The sequence below is a fragment of the Mauremys mutica genome, chromosome 8, assembly GCF_020497125.1.
Source record: "Mauremys mutica isolate MM-2020 ecotype Southern chromosome 8, ASM2049712v1, whole genome shotgun sequence".
Classification (NCBI taxonomy): Eukaryota; Metazoa; Chordata; order Testudines; family Geoemydidae; genus Mauremys; species Mauremys mutica.
In genome coordinates, this window is record NC_059079.1 from 8,206,406 (window position 1) to 8,218,755 (window position 12,350).

At 41.0% G+C, this 12,350-nt stretch overlaps 1 protein-coding gene across 8 annotated transcripts in view; it reads right to left on the reverse strand.

Annotated features, from left to right (window-relative positions):
- AGBL4 (AGBL carboxypeptidase 4) overlaps positions 1–12,350 on the reverse strand; it is a 1,358,157-nt gene that overhangs the window by 463,705 nt on the left and 882,102 nt on the right. The window lies entirely within an intron of this gene.

Sequence of the window (12,350 nt, forward strand, 5' to 3'; positions counted from 1 at the left end):
TATATATCAATTCCATAGCAAGGCCCTGATTTCTGTGACAGCTGTATTTGAATTAACGTGGCAGTGCTAGCTGATCACAAAATTATTTGATGATATTCAGTTTTACAGAAAAAATCTTAAATTGCACCACAAAGTGGAACTATGACGAATGCACAGTGCATTCAAATACAAAAATCCATCCGTCCTAAAAGTTGAGATATCACCAAGTTAATAAAGTGAAATACTTAGAGGCCTGTCATGAACTCTTCTGCAATGTACTCCTTCTCCGTAGCTCAGGTGAGTATGGCTAGGTAATACAGCCAAATGGGGATTTGAGGGCTGGGAAATATGCCTGATAGCAAGGAGACTTAAGGAGCTCGATCTGTTTAGCTTCTCAAAAAGAAGGTCAAGGGGTGACTTGATTACAGTTTCTAAGTCCCTTCCATAGGGAGAAAATACCAGGTACTAAAGGTCTCTCTAATCTTGTGGAGAAAGGCAGGATAAGAACCAATGACTGGAAGTTAAAGCCAGGCTAATTCTAATTAGAATTAGGGAACAATGTTTTAACCATAAGGGGGATTAGCCATTGGAACAAAAAACCTGCCTTCTCTTCCAGTCTGGGAAAGCCATGGAAAGGGAGTGACACGTTCTTGCAATGGTAGCAACGTAAGATGCTTTTTGCTTGCAGAGTGTCTGTTCTACCTGCCACTGATCACAGGAAGGCGAGTCCCAGCATTGTCACTATAGAGGGGAGGGAAAGCTGACATCTACACAACCACCCCTTTTTCCTCTGCCCTGCCTCAGACCCCATCTGCTCAATTGTTTCTTCCCTTTCACAGTATGCAGTGGAATGGAGCATATGCCCTTAACAAGCTATTAGTGTCCTCAAGAGATACAACTCTTATACATGCACAGGACCAGATTAAGGCATAGACACTGTAGGCCTTGTGCCTAGAGTAGGGTTGCCAACTTTCTAATCACAAAAAACTGAAAACCCTAGCCCCGCCCCTTCCCAGAGGCCCCGCCCCCTTCCACAAGGCCCCTGCCCCCTACATTCCCTCTCCCTTGGTGGTTCGCTCTCCCCCACCCTCCCTCACTTTCACTGGGCTGGGGCAGGGAGTCAGGGTGCAGGAGAGGGTGACGCCTCTAGCTGGGGGTGTGGACTCCAGGGTGGGGCCAGAAATGAGGGGTTCGGGGTGTGGGAGGGGGCTCTGGGCTGGGGCAGGGGGCTGGGGTGCGGGAGAGGGTGAGGACTCTGTCTGGGGGTGTGGGCTCTGGGGATGAGCGGTTTGGGGTAAAGGGGTTTGGGGCTCCAGACGGGGGGCGGGGGCAGGGATTCAGAATGTGGGAGGAGGCTGTGGGTTGAGGCAGGGGGTTGGAGTGCGGGAGGGGGTACAGGCTCTGGGGTGGGACGGTGATGAAGAGGGGGCTCACGGCTAGGGTGCAGGCTTACCACAGGCGACTCCCAGTCAGCAGGTCCAGATCCTAGGCAGGGGACCAGGAGCTGCCTGCAGGCACCGCCCCCTCCAGATCCCATTGGCCACAGTTCCCAGCCAAGGGGAGCATGGAGTCAGTGCTCAGGGCAGGGACAGTGCGCAGAGCCCCGTGGCCCCTAGGAGCCGGACCTGCTGATCGCTTCTGGGGTGCAGCGCGGTGCCAGGACAGGTAGGCACTAGCCTGCCTTAGTCCCACAGCACTGCCGATTGGACTTTTAAAGACCTGATCGGCGGTGCTGACCAGGGTCCCACCAGGGTCCCTTTTCGACCGGACGATCCAGTCAAAAACTAGATGTCTGGCAAAACTAGCCAAGAGCCCTAGCTCTTGGAATGATGATCACATCAGAGTCTGAGCTTTCATTTGAAGAAAAAAAAATTTCTAGCCCTTGTGGCTGAGAAAAGAAAATCTGGCAATGTGAACTGAGTTTAACTGACGCAACAATGTCTGCTAAATCTGCAAAGAGCCTACAGGTAAAATATTCCAAAGTGCCTAACTGCTTTAGGAGCCTAACCCCCACTTTAAAAACTGAGCTATGCCCACAGGAGCCTAAATCACCTTAGAGCAGTTGTTCTAGAGGATAAAATTCAGCGATGATGTTAATTCCAAGAGCCATTTTTCTGTGGGTCCCTGCCACCACTCCAGCAGAGGACACGGTGTGTGGCAAGAGAGAAGACGACAGTGAGCCTGGCCTACTCACCCAAGCAGATACACTCCAGCAATGGAGGTGTGAGTGCTGGACGTCCACACCCTTCTGCCAAGCCCTATCCCTTTGGAAGAGGAGCAGCCCTGGCCACTGCCGTTGCAAATGGGGGAGGAGCCATGGGGCAGGGGTCAGAGCTGTAAGGGTGGAACCTATGTGCGTCTAGGGCCCCAGGTTGCCTTAATCCAGCCTTGAACATACAGTATTCCAAAGTACTGAAACTACTGCATTAAAATAGTCTATTTAGACATGGTCAAATGTAAAACCATTTTAACTGTTGACTAGCTGGAACTCTCAACGTCAAACATTATTTAGACAGGCATTTCTCATGAAAACGTCCCTATGCTAAAAAGATCAAATAAAACAGGCAAAGCAAATTGTGAACACAATACCTTTGTCAATTAACTTAGCATTCAATATATTTAAAAAAAACAGGCAAATCTCAATGAAATTTTGGCTTAACTAAGAAAGATCCAACCTGATTGACCATAATTTTCAATGTAGTACTTTTTTGCTATTGAAGTCACACTGCGCATGCTTCATGGATTTGATGCTTTGGGTTCTGGTACATTAGTAAGAGAGTACTGCCAACACATTCTAGTGCTCTTCCTTTACATTTCTCTCATTCACTGGGACTCCCTGACAAAGTAATTCACCGAGATTATTATTACTTGGTAATAAGCTCTGTCCAACACAACAAACATGTTTCTTCTTCTAGAGGCACTAAATGTATAATAGATCATTTAAGAGTGAAAGATACACAGTTACCAATGACCATACGTTTCCTGTGTAGTATATTTCATACTACCTGTAACAGTTACACCATAGCAAAAGTCAAGCTGTTTTTCATAGTCTTCATTGAATTTTCATGGTGTAATCTCTCAAGAATTTGAAATCAGATCAGATTGAAATTTACCATAAAAGCAAACAACCTGATGTGTGTGGGGGGGGTTGTTTGTTTCTTTGTTTTTGATTGATTGGGATGTTTTGTTTTGTTTTTTGAATGCTACAAATGGTTTCAGATAATAGGTGACAAGAACATGAAAGAATGTCACATACTTGCCTGCAATGTGTGGAGAAAGATTTAAGAAACCATTTACTAAGTAGAAAAAACTTTCTAAATGTAAGGCTTTAAGCAAAAATTCTTTAAACTTTTAAATATTTTTCCATTTTTGGCTGTGTTTGCTAATTATCAAAGCTATAATAAGACCTTTGACTTGTCTTCACCTCTACACTGAGTTACGGTATGACATCACTGCAGAATCAATGGATGCCACAGTTGTGGGATTATGGTTTACATAATTTTCATTTCCATAGCAACAGATTGGTGTCCCAAACAAAGGACATGACTTACTTGCACGATTACACACATGTGAAAATTAGGTGGAAAGTTCTTACTCACAATTATTTTTATTTGTGTTTTGCAAAGTACTAAAGTAAATGACCAGCCAAGTATATAAAAAATGAGTAGTTATTCAAAAATGAATTTAAGTCCAATTCATTGTCTTTTCCTATTTAAGAAGCCTAATATAGTGGAAAAATCATTTTAAATGTCCAACATAGTAAAATTTAAAAAAGTTACCCACTGAGCATGAAATATACAATAGCTGCACTTGGTAACATTTTTATTGCCTCAACATTGTATGAATCACCACCTCACAATTCTACAATGCTGTTGATGAAAAAATTACAATATCAATTAAGTTGATTGATGCTGTTATGACTTCACCAAGTACACTCGAAGCACTGCAGTGTAGACACTACAGGGATGGAAGGGGTTCTTCCATCGCTGTAGTAAATCCACCTCTCCGATAGGCGGTGGGTAGGTAGGTCAATGGTAGAAGTCTGTCAACCTATCAGCATCTAAACTAGGGCTTAGGTCAACTTAATTATATCACATGGGTTGTGAAAGTTTTCACAGCCCTGAGCAATGTAGTTAAGAACATCAGAACGGCCATACGGGGTCAGACCAAAGGTCCATCTAGCCCCATATCCTGTCTTCTGATAGCGACCAATGCCAGGTGCCCCAGAGGGAATGAACAGAACAGGTAACCATCAAGTGATCCATTCCCTGGTTGCTCATTCCCATCTTATGGTAAGAGGCTAGGGACACCATCCCTGCCCATCCTGACTAATAGCCATTGATGGACCTATTCTCCATGAACTTATGTAATTCTTTTTTGAACCCTGTTATAGTCTTGGCCTTCGCAACACCCTCTGTCAAGGAGTTCCACAGGCTGACTGTGCATTTTGTGAAAAAAATATATCCTTTGGTTTGTTTTAAACCTGTTGCCTATTAATTTTGTTTGGTGACCCCAAGTTTGTGTTATGAGGAGTATAACACTTCCTGTGAGGGGGTAGACTAGGCCCTGAGGCCCCCTGGCTGGAGGCCTTGTGGCCCTGCCACATTCCACCCCAGGAAAGGGTAGAAGAGTGGTCCTCCAAGCTGCCTAGAGCGGCTGTGTGGGAAGCAGCCACTCAGGGCTCAGCAGGTCAGTATAAGAAGAGCTGCAGGGCCAAAGTGAGTTCAGTTCCTTGCCCGAGCTGGAGAAGAGTGGATGGTGCTTTACACTGGCTCCTGGGACTCCACAAGGACAAGGCTCTGAGAAAGGGTGAAGAATACATGGGAGCCATGGGGAAGTGGCCCAGGGAATTAGAGCAGCAATACAGTCTATTTAAAGGGACATTGTGAATGGCTACTATCTGTAGAATCCCTGGGCTAGGGCCCAGAGTAGAGGGCAGGCCTGGCCCCCTGCCCCTCACCAGCCACTGGGAAAGTGGCCTGGACTTTAAGGCACCTCAGAAGGGGGACTGCAGCTGGGCCACTACAATTAAGAGCTGGGGACCAAAAAGCCCTGAAAGGGCAAGGACACTGCCTCCAGGGAAGGAGCCTGGGGGCAATGCTCTATTCTGGAGCAGGGACAAACAGAGAGAGGCGGCTTGTGAGTGCAACCCTACTACTTCCTTATTTACTTTCTCCATATCAATCATGATTTTATAGACCGCTAATCACATCTTTTCCCCTCCGCTCCCCTGACTCTCGTTTCCAAGCTGAGAAGTCCCAGTCTTATTAATCTCTCTTCATACGGAAGCTGTTCCGTACCCCTGATCATTTTTGTTGCCCTTTTCTGAACCTTTTCCAATTCCAGTATATCTTTTTTGAGATGGGGCAACCACATCTGCATGCAGTAGTCAAGATGTGGGCGTACCATGGATTTATATAGAGGCAATATGATATTTTCTGTCTTATATTTATCCCTTTCTTAATGATTGCCAACACTCTGTCTGCTTTTTTGACTGCTGCTGCACATTGAGTGGATGTTTTCACAGAATTATCCACAATGACTCCACAATCTCTTTCTTGAGTGGTAACAGCTAATTTAGACTCCATCATTTTACAGAGTGGTTAATAGAGTAATTAAGGAAACCCAACTATGTAGTGTAGACCAGCCAAGCCTTTGAAAATCAGAGGCATAAAAAAACAAATATACTCAAAGTTTCATATGAAATCTTTCAACGATCCATTCTGAGGAACCACACATTTCATTTTCCAGGATATTTCTAAAATATGGCCACTCTCCCACTGAAAACTTGCAAATTTGTGCATATGTCCTATATGAACAAATTTTAGTTTGAATTTTTTCATTCAAAAATAGTCCACAAAATTGGACTTTTCAATATTTGAAAAAGCATGATTTCAGGATTTTTGCATTTTTCACATATGCCTCTAATGAAAGTGATTTTTAATGTCTAAAAGAAACTAAATGTTTCCAATACAGAGCTAAACAGATCATAACATCAGAATAATGTCACATTACACGACAAAGAACAACTAGAAAGAAATTCAGCAAAAACACCTCACCATGTTAAGTTTATACAAAGGTTGATACAAGCCCAGCAAAGGAAGAAAATTCCGGTTGCCAGCTGGCACATGGAGACTTGAAACCAGCCCTTGATAAGTGACAGAGTACCTAGCATTCTCCAGCTGATGGCTTGATCCTACCTACCCCACTGAAGTCAACAGGAGTTTTGCAATTGATTTTCATGGGAGTAGGATCAGACCAGGAGACGGAGTTCCATGCCAAGTTACTTAAACTGGGTAAAAGCAGGCTATAAAATAGCACAGCTTGTTCATTGCATCTACACATTTAATTTTAGCCAATATCGTGAATATTGTTACTGCCTGAGATTAACATTGTTTAGATACAATTGAGTTTAAGGCTAACGTGACAGCATTAATTCAGAATGTCCTCGCTCTCCATTAATTTGTCAAGACAAACATCATTTTAAATAGTGATCTGTGCTTAATAGTTTTATTTTTAAAAGTCCACACATTTTGGCTGATCATAGTCTAATGATCTTGAAATCTCATTATTAAGTCCCACCAAAAAAGCCTGGACTTAATATAGCTCAATTTATTGCTACTTAGAACTTCCAATAGGACAATAATCTACACTTAAGACAACAAAGGAGTAGCACAGTTATTCCGTCAGATACAGCATGAAAGTTGCAGTGCAATGAAATTGCTTCCTGCAGGGGAACTGCACTTTCATTTGACAGTCAAGCTCCCTGGCTGTCCAGATGCAATATAACAAGCTGCTTCAATTGACAGTTGTTTTCACATGACTAAATAAATACAAGAATTCTAGACTGACTGTATTAAAAAATCCTCCATCTCCGTAAAGCATCACTAAAGCCAAACCTGTCTGTAACAGGCAGATCTGACAAACGCTTTTTTCCCCTGCTCTTTTTAATTGAGTTGATAGGCATTTTGTATAAATGAGTGAGGTATTAAAATCTGTTTGGATTCTCTCCTTTAATATAATAGCTCATTTCCCTTATACAATCATTAATGGAAAATAAAGCCCTTTTTGTTAGCTCTAATCTTTCTCCTTTGCAAGAATGCCAGAGGCACTTTATTATGGATCAGGTCATGAATATTACTGCTGTAATTTGTAATGTGTGGCAACAAAGAACTGAGATCATTTATGTAACAATACTCTGTTCCCCCTTTGAGAAAAGAAGGTAAACAGTTTGCACTGATCTCCAGGACAATATAAAAGTTGGTCCCTTTGAAGTGTTTTTTTCTTTTGATATTTACAAATCCAAGTTTACACTATCAAATGACAGCACAGTGCTAACCTCAGAATGTTAGAGCTGCCATGGAGTTTAATAAAATCTTATCATTTCAGGTCAAAATTCTGTAATTGCGTCCACTGTATCTGCTTGAGCGTTATAAAACATCAAATATATATGGCGACTGGGAAAAGTTTGCAGGCATCAGTCTTGCAAAAACTAGAAATCAATGTGTCGCACACATTGTGGTACTACCACCACACTGATGGTACTAACGCCACACAAAGCTGAGCTGGATTATGGAAGAGTTAAAACATTTACTAGATTGGTAGCTGGAATAGAAAAATATTGACATTAAATTTGCAGTAAATCTAGCAATCAACATTCTAATTCAGAAAAATCTGCCTCATTTAGGAGTACAAACGTATATACTTTTCCATTGGTGGGTAATTCTGTAGAGTCACATGACAGCTTTGCCGACTTGAAACAGTAAATAAAGTAGGGAAAAGCCTATCTGTTCTTTATACTGTTTCAAAGGAAGAGGTAAAGAATGGATACTGATCAAAGGAATTGTTTGTACAGGATTACTGTTCACAATAAAGCCTTCCATACCCTTAGTTTCAATTACAAGGTGCATGAAACCAGTCCATTATTAGAAAAGCTTGTTTCCAGAAAAATGCATAGCATTAAAAATATAACGCATAATTGGAAGGTACTGCCTTCAGAATGCCCAACTTATTTAATGTCAACCGAAACAAAACTTCAATTGGTTCTAATTTAACAGTAAATGCCAGCTGTACAATTTAACTCAACCCACGTTAGCTAGCCGTTCCCAGTGATACACAGTGTTTACTTTAGAAGTGAACCTCTTTGCACCATCCAGGTGCTTTAATGTATGTAGCAGAAAGATCCTTGGACCTAGGGTGGTAGATGCTGTCAGCATTGAGAGGTGGATCTTCAGAGATCTTTTCTCTGAATAGTTTTGAATTCTTGAGCAATGTGCAGAAGAGTGTCTGATGTGCTAAGTCTGTCTAGAAAAAGCTCTATTAGGATGCTGGTGCTGGTTATTCATACAAACTCTGAATCTCTGATTTTTGGGGAGACAGACTAGAGCCCTAATCTTTGATTCAGCACTAATCTACTTTTCCCAGGCTTCATGAAATATTGCCTCAAATAAGCTTAGCTTATATTCATCTTTCAAGGAGAGTAGAATCATCACCTTATTAAAGAATGTTACAGTGGAATTATATTAGCAGTACAGTGTTTGACAGTTCCAGGAGTAGCAAGAAGGAGAGGGAGAGGGAATGACAGAAATTTTCTCTAAGCCTAAAGGGCTTTTTTAAAGATCGATTCATGAGTATTTGCCAGAAAAGTGGAACCCAGTTCACTAGTTGTTTCTCGAACTTTCTATTTTGCTCTTTAACTAAAAAAAAAAAAAAAAAGTGAAACATACGCTGATAGTAGAAACACAGTTTTTTCCTACTTAGCACCCCAGTTCAGGAAAGCATTTAAGTTCCATCTGGAATAGTGATGCTTTTAGGCTAATACTTAGTTCAATACCTTTTTCTGTGTAATTATAGCACTTTTAAAGACAACAAAAGAACTGGAATGTTTATGTTTGTATTTTAGAACTTTGAGAATTACATGGAATGGGCTCAACATTCAGAATGTACGAATTATAAATACTTCGTCGCTGATCCAATGAAGCACTTAAATGAGTGTTCTTATGGCACTATACTGCATTATTTTGATTTATAATGCATCCACTGAACCATGCGTCATTTGTCTATTTAATTTTTCCTTAAAATCCCCTAGAAGAATCCCTGCAATGCTACTTTCAAATTATCCGATACATATAGACAGTTTCAATAGGAATGAACAATATCCCTTAACCTATCAGTACTCAAGTGTTTAAAGGAAGAAGATAAGGCTTTGTAAGCATCCCAAAACTACCAAAAGCAGATTTTTTGGGAAGGAAGGGTGCTGACACTCAAATTAGTGAACTAATTGACTTATTGATAACCAAGGTGGCTGTCTTTTATTGGACCAACTTCTGTTGGTGAGAGAGACAAGCTTTCCAGTTACACAGAGCTCTTCTTTAAGTCCGGGAAAGGTACTCAGGGTGTCACAGCTAAATACAAGACCAAACAGATAGTTTAGCATAAGTAGTTAGCACATATTCTAAGGGACCATTCAAGTGCCCTGGTCCCTTAACACTCCTGCAGTCATATGACAAAAAGGGGGGTTAGTGGGTTACAGAACAATCTGATAAAAGACCAAAAGAAAAAAAAAACCCACCCTATCATCTGTGGTGAATACTCTTTACAAAGTGATCACTTTATATCTGATCTCTCAGTCCTCATACTCAACAGAAACCTGCACAACATATTGAAAATACAAGCCTGGGAGCTTAAATTCATAACTTTGCTAGACATTAAAAATCATGGTCTAAATATTGTATTTATGGCATATTACAACAATCTGTAACCCACTAACCCCCGTTAGTCCTACGACTACTGGAGTGTTCAGGGACAACTTCACCTTGAATGGTCACATCAATATGTACTAATTACTTATGCCAATCTATCTGCTCAACCGTGCATTTAGCTGTCATACTTTATCTTTTCCAGACCTGAGGAAGAGCGCTATGTAGCTCAAAGGCTTCTCTCTCACCAACAGAAGTTGGTCCAATAAAAGGTATTACCTCACCCACCATGTCTTTCTAAGGTCATGTCTTCACTACATAAGAATGGTCCTACTGGGTCAGACCAAGGGTCCATCTAGCCCAGTCTCCTGTCTTCTGACAGTGCCAGGTGCCCCAGAGGGAATGAACAGAACAGGTAATCAAGTGATCCATCCCGTTGCCCATTCCCAGCTTCTGGCAAACAGAGGCTAGGGACACCATTCCTAGCTAATAGCCATTGATGGACCTATCCTGCATGAATTTATCTGCCGCAGCAGCACTTTAACATGGCTGTGTAGTTACGGCACCAGTGCTGGGAGAGCGCTATTTAAAAAAGCACCTCCATGAAGGGAGTAGCTACCAGCGCGACTCCCAGTGCTGGTGCACTGTCTACACTGCCACTTTACAGCGCAGAAACTTGCAACGTGTGTGTGTGGGGGGGGAGTTCACACCTGAGTGAGAAAGTTAGTGCTGACACTGCAAAGCTTACACCCTGAGACTGACAGCTCCAACACTGCACACCTATTATTGATAACCACACTTTTGTGTAAACAGTTTTATAGAAGTGCTATCGGTTAGACACTATCTTCGAGATTGCTCAGTTGTTTATGGCTTTGCAGGATTTAAATTCTTTTCTCTATAGCATCTAATCCCAAATCCCATGCATGAAACAAGACACACTAGAAGACGTTGATTTCATCCAGTTACAACCATTAAGGGGTCATTCGGTCATGCCACAAGCAAATATTTCTTTGATTTTGTGTCATAAGCCTGACTCCAATCCAGAAAATAAGTTCTCTTGATGCTTAAGCTTATGTTCAAATAGTTCCATAGCTCATTTATGGACTCAATACAATTAGTACTAGATCTTATTTTTCTATTACACATTTTTCTTGCATACAGAATCTTTATATTCTCTATTACTGTTTAATATGTTCATAAAAGAAACATAAATACCATTAAGAATGTAGTGCTCCAAGAGTAATTGTAACACACCTTCTGAAGAGGCTGCATAAATATAATACTTTCTATCTGAAAGTTTCCCTTATGTCTGAAAAGATCATCAATTGAGTTCCTGTTAGAAGTGTTCACAAGTCATTCACATACTAAAACTTGGAGAAAAGTTTAGAGTTGTGGGTTGTTTTTTTTTTTTAAACTGAAACTAATGGTGACCTAGTTGGCCAAGATAAGTTTTAAGGGAGCACTGTTTAGCTGCTCTAGACCAAATATATTAAAATAGAAACAAAAGATCATAAAAGCAAGCAAATTTATAGGCAGTTTCAGGAAAGAGCACTGCAAAGTACAGTGAAACTTTCTTACAATAAGGAGGTTTTTTTTTTTTTTTTGGTCTTTTCACCATACCTTCACTTTAAGCAGAGGTTTACTATGGCTCAGATCCTGCATAGAAATTTGTCCATGTAGCGTCCCACAGACTTCACTAGAACAAAAATGCAGGTCACTGTTTGCAGAATCACAACCTATACAGAACTACAGTTGGCATGTTGCAATGCATTGGAACAACCTGGGAGTTTCACTCTCCTTTGAACATTCACTATTTAATGGACTAATGCATTAGTTAATCGACTTGCGCTATTTAGTAAGACTTTTGATATGTTCTCACATGACCTTCTCATAAGCAAACTAAGGAAATGTAGCCTGGACAAACCTACTATAAGGTGTGTGCAAACTGTACTCAGAGAGAAGTTAATGGCTCACCGTTAAGCTTAAAGGGCCTATCGAGTGGGGATCTGCAGAGATCTGTGTTCAGCCTGGTTCTATTCAATATTTTAATTAATGATTTAGATAATGGCAGAGTGTACATTTATAAAGTTTGCGGATGATACAAAGCCAGGACAGGTAGCAAGTGCTTTGGAGGATAGGATTAGAACTCAAAATGATTTTGACAAACTGGAGAAACAGTCTGAAATAAATAGGATGAAATTCAGTATGGACAAATGCAAAGTATTACACTTCAGAAGGAATAATCAATTGCACAAATACAAAATGGGAAATGACTGTTTAGGAAGGGGTACTGCAGAAAAAGATTCTGGGGCTTATAGTGGATCACAAACTAAATATGAAACAATATAATGTAGCAAAAAAAGCAAACATCATTCTGGGATGCATTAGCCGGAGTGTTGTAAGGAAGATACAAGAAGTAATTTTTCCACTTTACTCAGCACTCATAAGGTTCTGGAATAGTGTCCAGTTCTGGGCACCTCACTTCAAGGAAGATGTGGAAAAATTGGAGATAATCTAGAGAACAAAAAAGGTTTAAAGGTCTCAAAACCATGACCTGTGGGGAAAGACTGAAAGAATTGGGTCTGTTTAGTCTGGAAAAGAGAAAGGGGGGGGGGAGACACAGGATAAGTCTTCAAGTAGGTAAAAGTTGTTATAAAAGAGGAGGGTGATCAA